General features: G+C 42.4%; 1 pseudogene; it reads right to left on the bottom strand.

Annotated features, from left to right (window-relative positions):
• Positions 1–7,748: 7,748 nt before the first annotated feature.
• LOC147452522 (uncharacterized) lies at positions 7,749–8,234 on the bottom strand (annotated as a pseudogene).
• Between the last annotated feature and the right edge of the window lie 3,338 nt (positions 8,235–11,572).

The raw sequence follows: 11,572 nt of genomic DNA, 5'->3' as shown, positions 1-11,572 counted from the left end.
TTATCAGTTATCGTTATCATTCAGAATTCATGATTCTTATATTAGGTTCATTTTGGAGCTGTCATTGCTCCCAATTGCATTCAGATGAAAATTCCTCAACATTTCATTTTGATTCACCTATTATCTGTACAAAAATAACAAGATCTTCCAAAACATTAATTCCACACATAAATCAAAGTCATCTTCGGATATTTCTCATTCAAAAGTTGTTCATTCATAAAGTCATAAAGCATAATGTTGTCAACAAATCAGTATCCCTTTCATTTTCTTTCCTAATATTTGTTTTTTGGAGCGAGTATCTTCTCGCCCAGTTCTATTTCAGTGTGTCGGTTGTTCTCATTCTTGTGCCTTCTTGAAGCCAATGTGGGTCGCTGCGAGACGGACGTCTGTAGCATAGCTATGTGACACTAACAAAATGTCAATACTCAAGGAAGTGACTTGGATGGGGCACGGGTGAGACTCTTTGAGGTTTTCAATATCAAGAAGTGAACCTAACAAGAAAACACATCAGCTCAACAAGCAGATCAATCACTCAATGATCGAAAAATTTGCCTATGTCCCTTCTCACCACTCTAGGTTATCACGCCATTTCGGCACTTGAACGGACTCAAAATGCAATGAAACTTTAGGAGGAGGTCTAGGACACCTAGAGGCACTATCCTACCAAGTCTGGTTGCAATCCAATAAGGTACCAAAATCACGATCCATCATGAAAAAGGTCGTGAAAATTGAAACAGAACATACCAAAAATGTCGCCTTATGGTCTAAAAACACTCTCCTATGGTCACAACATCAAAAAATAGTGATTTAAGTACTCAAATATGAAGATTAGACTCACTAACGCATAGTCATGAACCTCAAAAAAATTGACAATGATTGAAAGAGCAAAGAGAGAGGAACACAATACAAGTTTCAAAACTGAAAACGGATTACCCAATCATTAGAAAAGTTGATTACAAATTGGAGCATCTTAGTAGCTTGAGCATACGTTTTGTAGAGCTCATTTCTTCTTCAAAAGATAAGCCTTCTTTTGCAATAAAATTATTGACCTTTATACCTAGGGCTTTCTAAATGGCTAGTGGCCGGCTCACATGGACCTTTACAATTATCATGACAAAATTACAACCCAAGGAATCGACTTGCTACTCTGGAATCGGGATTACACAGAGTAGCACTACACTAGCTCAAAAAATAATAGAGTACACATGTGGTGTTCGGGTACGTGTCCGGCCAGGTGGGTACCCGTTTGATCAATCCGCTAGCAGTGCCCTCTTTCTGGTTGTCTTTCTCCATTGGTTCTTTTCCATTCACAACCTGAGTGCTTGGCTGCTCAGCTGTCATGCGATTCTCATGGCAGCTGGTGTCTCGCAGCACCTCAAAGATATTGTCATAGATGAAGGGGGATTTGTAGACATCTGGTGGGGCTTATTTCAGTTTCCCAATTGTCCTTGCTTATGATGAAACTGCTTACATGAGATGTTAGTGATCTTTTTACACTCTTCATCCTTCTTTCCATACGTGGGTGAAAGTACAATCTTTTGCATCATCGGGGTGGCAATTTTTTTGAGCAGTGGATGTGGAATGATTGCAAGGGGTAGCATTACCATTGTTACATGGGGCTTTCATGAATCAACAACGATCTGAGGCATTGATGACAGATCTTTATCCTTGGCATTGAGGCCTGCAACCATGGTCGAGGGGACATGACAAGCCCTAGAAAAATGCATAAATTTGTTTCCCTTAAAGCACACACCAAAGAAGGTGCCAAAGCTGAGGGGGACACTCTTCAAACCCAGTCCCACATTCACCACCAGGTTCTTGGGCTAGGGTTTTCTAAGATCCTACCAAATGCACACCTTATGCATTGAGGTACCTACTTCTTTTTACAAAAAGGCACGAACAGGGGAGTTCTTAGTGATGCTACCAATATCAGTAGATTCAAAGGAGGGATCCCGAGGGAGCATGTAGACCAGTGCCCAGTTGAAGAACAACGGACTTTTGGTCAATATGTTGGTCACCATGGATGCATCATTGAATTGCAAAGAGGAAAATCCTTTTGCAAGGTATTGGGCAAACACCATTGACCCACCCTAATTTAGAATGCTAGGTCTATATAACCAATTGATCAGTTCAACTCTGGAAGTCACTCTACCCATGGATTCGAACACCAAGGTGAATCCATCCACTTTTGTTAGGTGTTTCTTTATAAGAGCCAGAGGGGTAGCCATAATGAGTGCATCTTCCACTTCTACTCTCTGTAGACGTGTCTTTTTCAAGGCTTGATATACTTTGGCAATTTGGGAGCTTCCTCTGTGCCTCCCAATGTTGCGGCTTTCTCTAGTGTCCGTGTGTTAAGAAAAAGAATTAAGGCGCTTTGTATCTCTGCCAGTTCCTTCTCCACTCCTGCCTTTTGCATTTTTGCAAAGATAATGAATCTGGAGCTAGCACTTCTCATCCAAAGGGTGAAGCTAGCAACGGAACTTGCAAGACTCTCTTTAGCTAAGGGACCATGTACAAAGATTTGAAATTTTTTTGTAGTACTTTCTAAAAACAAGAGTAAGATATATGGTATTGGGACAGACAAATAGTCCATGCTCAAAGGAAGCCATGGGTGACCAAAAAAAGAATTACAACTGATCAAGTGATGACCAGACAAGCTAACCAACCATAGTTACACTCCATGGACTCACAACATTCACCTATGACTATAGGCTAATAGGCTAATCAAGGAGCCACCCTTCAAAAAGCAACCATGACATACCAAAGCAAAGCCGAGTAATGGAGCCCTTAGACTCCATCACCTCGTAGAAGGACTTTTTTATCCATCAAACAAAGCTGAAGAGAAAATCCACAATCTTTTCTTATAGAGCCATGCATTGCCTTCCATGCCCATTGCTAAGAGTTGAGGGCTAGCATCCTTGAACCAAACTTGTGGGGGAGCCCACTTTGCAAAACAAAGAAAGTTGGTTCCACTATGCACAAAAAATCCTAGCAAGATCGGCTAAGAACACCAAAGTGCCTAATCCCCACTAATTCTCACCAATACATCGAGGACTACCTCCCTTTTTTGTTTGATGTTGATCGTCCTCAAGATTCGTGGTTGCGTTGGATCCCATGACAGGGTCTTCATTGAAGATCCCGTGTTCTTTAGTCACATGGCTTTGCTCCTCCCCTATCATGTGTCGTATTATCTTCACTTTGTCTTCTTCATCCCCCTACATTTCTACTGATTCCTCTCAATAAGACTTTAAAAAAACATTTTTGACACTTCTATTGGCTCCTCTCGAGAGATGCCATCAAAAGATTCTGTTTTACCTTGTCACCTTGTCTTGACCTCCTCGTGCTTATCGCCTCAGCCTTGAAGTATTGCTGCCTCTAGTCCGCACCCAAAATCACTACAATCCCCGAACCATGACAGTCACTCAGGGAGGTAGGCGCCAAGCTACAAGAATTTCATCTCAACCTGGCCACACACATTCCTTGCCATAACATGGTACTGCAATGTAAATACTGTAGTAGTGCCAATAAAGTTCTACACCCACCCCTCATTTCCACAAGGTCACCAATTCACATGGACACACACACACACACACACACACACACAAGGATACTGTCAAGCATGTTTCTTTCTCCAATAGCCTCTAACTGGTTGTGCCACCACCAAAAAAAAAAAAGAGAGACAAAGTGACTCAATTGTGTAAGAGGCAATAATTAGCATGCAAACTAATAATTGTGGAGAAAGCAGCCCCTGACTAGTTGTGCCAGTGTTTAAAAAAATGCGAGACAGAGCCTTAAGTGATAATAATTAGCATGCAAAGTGAGATTTGTCTAAACAATGATAGAAACAATGAGAGAGAGAGAGAGAGAGAGAGAGAGAGAGAGAGAGAGAATCTCAATAGGTTCTTTGTAATGTCTCCTTTTTCAAAATTGTAGGCACATACTCTCCTCTATCCTCAACACTAAATGCCACAGGATTTTGAATGAAGCTCAAGCCATGGGATTGACAATGCACAACATGGGCACAATTTTAATGGCAACGAGCATCCATTGAATGATAGTCGAGTTTACTTTTTAGGGGCGAGTTTGCTTTCACTTGCACCTATTCACTTTATGAGGCTGCAAAGTGGAGGGTTGGACAATCAAACCCATGGTGGTGCATGGCTAGCACATTAGCTTGCCAACGTGGAGGTCAGCAGTTCAATCCCCAGGTTGAAACAAACAAGTCAACATCATGAATTTTTTGGACATCCATGCCCCTTGAGATCTGTGTGAATCCCTGCCTACCATTGATCCCATGGCTTGGGCTGCATTAAATACTTTGTGCCACTTAGTGGTGTGACTCCTCTGTGGCACATTTTAACACATGCCAAATTCTCAAACATGACCCTAGGGTTTTTGAAACAAGTGCAACTACGATTGCTACTCCCTACATATCGTGGTTGCTCCTTGCACTTTTTTTTGCAAGGGATTCAAAGTGGGGTTTTTTGCTCATAGGGTTCACTTGTGGCAAGAAGTGTTTGGCTTGCAACCACGGTGTCAGATTTGTGTGGTGGTGCATGTGCCTAAAGGAAGGAGGTCAAATCCAAGGGGGGGACACTAGGTTGTTTTCCCTATATAGGAGTGTTGACCCATGGTTCAATGGTACAACATAACTCAATTTCTGTACCAAAGTCTTATTTCTTGAGAGTTATGAAAGGATGAGGATATTGGTTAAAAACATCATTTGTAATGAGTAGCTATTCTAGCTACAGGAGCCACGATGCAATGGCACTTCCAGATTGTAAATACAATTCCATTTGACCCTTTGAACTCTATTTTGGTTTAACCTATGGTAGCCTTAGTATATAAGGTACCTAGGTCATTTTGTAAGAAAAAATTTATATTCATCAAGTTTTGTGATGTCGTCAACTCTGTGTGAGAGAGAAAGAGAGGGAGAGTGAGCTTCATCTTGATGCCACTCCCTGCTCGCTCATCACATTGGAGATCCAACTACACCATTGTGATAGAATCGGAGAGAGCTATGCAAGAATGCCAAGCATTCAATGTTTGATCTCGGGAAGGTAGGTGATACAAAGTCCCCCCCCCCTAGGAGGGAAGAGTTGGGGGGAGGAGGGGAGGCCACGTCACAGTGGAGCAAACACTTCAAGTTATTTTGGGAGAAATACATGTGTTGAATTCCTGAGCCAAATTTTGCCCAACTTTGAAGTGTAGATTTTCTTTGTTTCAGGATCATTTGGTTTTAGTATCTTGGGTGAAGCATAGCATGCAATGCTCGATAATGGATGTTTGCTTCTTCAATGTCAATGTTGAATTTTTTGATGATGATTCTCATCATGCTAGTGGAATTTGTTCTTGCCAATGCATCCAAGCGTACTAGCAAGGAAAGTGGAGGTGTTTTGGACGACTTGTACAGAATGATGAGATGCAGATGCACGTAGTCATGGATGGAGAAGAAGCATTTCATGATCTCGAGACTAGGAAATGAGAGTTTTTGTGTGGAGTGAGTTTTGAGACAAGCTTTGTATTATACGGACAACCCAAAGCCATTGTTGTGGTGGATATGGAAAACATTTGGTGCAAGCAAGTTTGCATTGGTTGATTGTCTTGTGTCTTGGAAGACATGGTATCTTATGATGCAAAGTTAGGGTTTCCTTTGATGTACTTAATGTATTTTTGGATAACCATGTTCAATGATTGAATGATGAGATGAGTATCCTTGAATGATGAGGGAGGAGCGCAGAAGTAGATCCATTCTTTCAGTTGAGTGTAGCCTCTCAAGATCAAGTAGCACAACATTGTCAACCTAGATTTCTTGTCACCAATCGGATTAAGGATATGGAGATTCAAAATGTCTCTAACATGCGATAAAGTGGTGTAGACCAATCTATGGGCAAAAACCCCTACACGATCAAAAGCCATTGTTTCCATAGTCAAGCCATGTGACCTATGAATTACACATATTTGCGGCTTGAATTGGCAAATGTGTCCTTGTAACTGTGTTCAATAGATTTTTACCAACTTGGAAATCTTTTGTTGTTTGAAAAGTTGGTGCCCATGATTGAACAACATCACCTCGATATAGTCTTGCATTTGCAGCTCATTGCTTTTGATCTATTGTAGCACGGAAAAAATTAACTCATGCAACATATGTGGAATGAGTAGGATGTGCTCAGACAACTATTCATGAGTTATTGTTAGAGTTAGTTGATGATAGACTTAAGACTTTAGATCATACTTCAAAGTACTGAAAGACAGAATTGAAACTCAAAATGAAATGACACTAGAAACATGGGGTTATACAAATTGGCGAGCAAGTATTTCTGAGCAACAAAATAATCGAGCAAGTCCCTTCAAACATTCTTTATTACTTAGAGTAAATTGCAAAAGTGTAAGCTGGTTTTTTATTGTTGAAAACTAATTCCACAATTAAACTCAAATCCCATGATGACTAATCCCATGGAACCAAGGTTGGAGCCAATTTCAAGGTTGCCTCCCTCCTGGCTATGTAAGCATCTACTTCATTCAATGACCTCAAGCCAATGTTTGTGCTCTCCCTCTCTCATCACAACGAAGATCATTGTCATCAAAGTCCTATGTGAGTAACACGGAGCACACTTGATCACTGCATAGCGGATCGTGAGATAGAGACCCTCTTCCTTTTCTTTGAGAGACTCTCCTACTTGTAGGACCACAACCAAGTTTTCAAAAAAATAAACAACCCCTTAAACCACTGCACAATCACTATTAACGATCATATTTTACACATTTATCATGTAATCAATATACTCATTGTAATTAACAAACTCATTCAATGTTGAAAACCAAGCATGAGGTAAAGTCTAGCTATGAGCAAGCCATGATAACAAAATAATAACATATCTTGATTCTTATGAGAAGATACCAAAGATGAAGTTGCATTATTATAGTATCAATGACATTTTCTAGTGGATTTCCTCCTTCTTCCCTTCCCTTCAACAAGTTGTTTTGATTTTTCAACTGCCTCAAGGCTAAAGCTTTTTCCCAAACACTAGGCTGCCTTGAAGAGCAAAGTAATATAAACCGTACCCACTTTAGTTAACATACAAATATTCCACCATGCCTTATTGGATCAAATGTGAAGACCTTTTATTCTAAACACCCTCGATAGAGCATAGCTCTCTCTCTCTCTCTCTCTCTCTCTCTCTCTCTCTCTCTCGTGGCGCTCGCCTCTCTTCCTATGTTGTAGCACCACAGAGCAGACACGGACAAGAGGTTTCTGCAAGCAGCCTTGCTGCATTACTGATGGGAGGATTTTTCGCCAACCGCACGTGAAGGAGGGTCGCAAGCCGGGGTAGAAGAAGACGCTACCTAGTGGGGGGATTGCATGGCAGTGAGGGTAGGGTTAGAAAGCAACATAGGATAGGCTTGGTGAAGGAGTAATCTTCATACTATGGACATTTTAAAGACCTAATTATAGGAAGTATAGTATTGAGGGGTGAGGAAGAGACTCATGCTCGTGAGGCCCACACCCAAGCCGACTCTCTCTCTCTCTCTCTCTCTCTCTCTCTCTCTCTCTCTCTCTCTCTCTCTCTCTCTCTCTCTCTCCCGCAAGACATGTCTCATACATCTGCCTTACATTGCTATTCAAATCATCTGGGAAATGAAAAACCCGTAAGAATGGCAACTTTGATCTCTGCATTGTGAAATTTTTAATCAAGTTACAAAGGGATCTTGAGAAACCATATACAAGTTCAGATCAACACCTAAGTTTAGCTATACCTTGATGATGAGCGAGGCCTATAGCCACCCTTAAATTCCTTACGAAGAGGTTGGGGGGGGGGGGGGGGATCTAGCTTGTTATGATCAGGCTTCTTAAGTGAGAGCACCTCTCAACCAGAGCTTCCGCGAGTCACAACACGCACTATAACCTCTTGTCTAGGATGGAATAGCTGCTGCAGTTTCTCCAAGCCACCCAAGAAGCCCAAGTCTTGGGCCGACAAAAATGCCTCACGTCCACTGGGCATGGTGACCCAATATCCCTCAGGCATCGCTTTTTGGATGGTCGCTTGGAATGTGTTTGGGCCTTCTAGTTTGAGCATCTTCTCAGGATCCATGTCCACCTCAATGTCATCATAGTAGCTACTATTGTTGGTAGCGATAGCTATTCTCGGCCCTCGAGTCACATGAAATTTTGAGATCACTGAGGGTGACATTTTTGTCTGACGCATCCAAGCGGATCCACATTGGGATTTCATCTACACATGAGTAGCAATAGCAATAGCTATTCTTGGGTCACATGAAATGTGGCTTGAGTGAGTCGTTATAAATATGATGATGAATGACAAGTCTATTGTCTCTTGCGCAACAATAGATGAAGAATCTCCTCTTGACCACCTTCACAAATGGCGTGCATGTTTTCGTTCACGATCATCTCTTCCCTCCCCTCGTCCCTCGAACCGAAGGACCGGCTCGCAAAAACTCTCTCTCTCTCTCTCCCTCCACTGAGGGTGGCAAGGCTTGCAGCTCCGCAAAGACCTCTCCAGAACCTGCTTGCAGGAAAATTGAAATGCAAAGGTAAATGAAGCACCTAGCCTGACAACCTCTTGCCGCTGGCGAAGTGCACACAAGAGCTGGCAGTAGGCGTGATGCATAGACAGTGCACATGGATGCCTCCCTCTCTGCTTCCAAGCTGCTGGTGGAGCTAAGAGTGGTGAATCAGAAGGGTTGCTCGTTGTCGGGCATGTCGTGGGCGCCTGACCTGCATGCGCACAGCCAATACCTCAAGCTCGAATATCCCTCATGATGTCTCTTGTAGGCGGCCTCGTCTCTCTCTCTCTCTCTCTCTCTCTCTCTCTCTCCACATTAAGGGTGGCACGGCCTGCAGCGCTCACCTGAGAGTGGCACAGCCTACAAATTAACATTTGCCTCTCTGCACGACACACCTCCTTCTCCGTCTCGGCTGAGCGTTGAGGGAGGCTCAGCGAAGGTAAGGATTGAAAGCGTCTGCCTCTGCCCGTCTCATCACTAAAGCTCATCATTACCCGCATGAACCTACCCGGCCTTGATTTGCTGCTGCAACCAGTCTGCACGGGCGTGGACTGGTTGCAGCAGCAAACCAGGGGCGGGTAGGTTCATGTAGGTAAGGCCCTTTTAAAAAAAAAAACTTGGGAACTGTTGTTCTAGGCGGCGCCACATGCAAAGAAAGCCTCCCTCCCTAGCACACCATCTGCTCGCCTTCAGCCGAGAGAGAGAGAGAGAGAGAGAGATGGTTCTCTGGTTTAATTCAGCGATAAGCCTCCATTTTGGTGAGAGATGAGCTCAGAGAAAGAGAGCCCCTTGTGTTCGCCTCTACCTGCTCCTCCACTGGCCTTCCCGTCCGGTTCGTCCTCCACTGCAATCTGACGTTCGCGCTTGTGAGCATTTTGATGTCTGCCCAACGCTTGCAAACTGCCGAATTCTCGCCCACAAAATTGGCTTACCCAAGAGCTCTATGGCATGGACATAGAATCTTCGACTGCTAGAAGCCTGTGGCACCGCAGGCTCCCTGGCTCCCTGGCTCCCTGGTATGCAGCTGCAACCATTCCGCGGACTGGTTGCAGTAGCATGCGGGTAGGGTCATTTACAAAAGAGGAAAATTACCCCCGATATTTTGTCCTAAATTTCCAAAATGCCCTATAGATTTTTCAAAATTCCCAAAATACGCCCAAGTTTGAGATTTTTTTTTTTAAAGCTTTTTATAAGAAGACTGGTTGTCTATCAATACAATATGCTAAAACTAGAATTTGAGTTGGTTATGTAGGCTTTCAAGGCGAATTGCTTCATTATTTTTGAACATAATTGCCCTTCTTGTGAGGTAGAAGCCAATGTTGCACAGGTTGCCAATGAACTTAAGCGAGACAAGAAGTTGCACAGGCTGCCAATGAACTTAAGCGAGACAAGAAGTCTTGACTTGAACTTTTGGTAATTAGTAAACTAGAGCTTGCCAAAATTTTTACAACCTATTTTTGAGAGGAGGTATTTCACTTGGAATTGAATTGTATATGTTTCAAGTGTGAAGAGATTGCTTGTGCCTCGGGTAATCAATTTTCATATTGGTTCTAAAATCTCATTTTTCGTCGATTGAGTGTTAGATTTGTGTAGTGAAAGTAATGTGCATGGCATTAAAAAAAAAAAATCACCATTGTTAGTATTGTGTCAATTTGCTCGAATTTGTCTTCGCTCGATTCTTTTTGCTCGGTGATTAGAAACCCATGAAACATGGACTGGAACTGGAATTGTATTACTTACAGACTGAACAAAGTACACTGGATGCAGCACAAAAAGACTTTGACTTAATGAGATTACAAAGTATGTTGACCAACGGTTGATATGATTACAAGGCTTGGGGTTAGATCTAGATTACAAAAAGAGAACTATCTCGAGAGAGCTCAAATTAAAACATTAGGTCCTATTTATAGTCTCTTAGACTTGTGTCTAACTGACGATGTACTGTCAGTTATCGTAGTACTACAGCTGGAAGCTTCTACTACAATCTCTCACCACTGGCCTACTAAGAGGTATTCTTGTCTTCTACATTTCTCATCCCCTTTCTTGAATTTTGGTATGATTACCAAAGTTTTCAGAGTGTGCTACTGTCAAAGGTAGCTCCACTGCTTCCTTTTATGTCTTGTATTTGAGCATCAAGCCCTCTAATGTCAACATAGCACTCTAAAGGTCTCTTCTCCACCTTCATTATTGAAAGCATTGGATCTACTTCATGCATGTTGCAAAAGGCGAGTAATGTCTTGCCAATGTTACAAAATTTTAGTGGTTTAACCAGTGTCCGTCTAGCGGACCTTCTTCTTGTCAGGTGCCTTCTTTCTGGGAGGTTTGTAAAATACTTTGAAGGTTTCAAGAGCAATGGGAGATGCATGTATTTCTAAATTAGTTTGAGTATGGCCTCTTGCTCAGTTGTCTTCATTTCTACTTCATAAGCCGTTGGTGCAGCTAAATTTGGTTGGCTGATGGATATGCAAGAAGTAGGTACATGAAGCTTAGCAAGTGACTGGCACGGTGATCAAGACTATGCCAGATGCAGGTTATATTGGATCCAATTGGGAAATGCATGTCAAAGATGGAAATTGATAGACTTCCATTATTGTACTCTCTTGAAACTCGTCGGATCAAAATTTTCTCATAATCTCCATACTTTTACTATGTGTGCAAACGTTACCAGTTTCTCTCTCTCTCTCTCTCTCTCTCTCTCTCTCTCTCTCTCTCTCTCTCTCTCTCTCTCTCTCTCTCTCTCTCTCTCTCTCTCATGCCAATGTGTGTGTCATGTATTCGAGTGGTCTTTGTGTGCATGAGGTGGGTGCAAAGGGTATAAAGGTCTAGGCACTTAATGAGGATGTATGCCAGGGTTTTTTGAAGTGCATGTGGATGTTGTCAAATATGGGCTTACATATCTACAATTGATGGTACTCTAAAGGGTCAAAGCTAGAGGCAATTGATTGCATGTTGGGTGGTTGGGTATGGGTAGTCTGGGTTGTCCGAGTCTGAGTGTATGCAGTAGTCGTCTGCAGATCAGCTATTTGGATATGTGATTATTAGGGGA

Source organism: Adiantum capillus-veneris, chromosome 8, assembly GCF_014529385.1.
Source record: "Adiantum capillus-veneris isolate H3 chromosome 8, ASM1452938v2, whole genome shotgun sequence".
Lineage (NCBI taxonomy): Eukaryota > Viridiplantae > Streptophyta > Polypodiopsida > Polypodiales > Pteridaceae > Adiantum > Adiantum capillus-veneris.
Note: the sequence above shows the minus strand (reverse complement) of the source record. Positions and strands in the feature narration are given on the sequence as shown.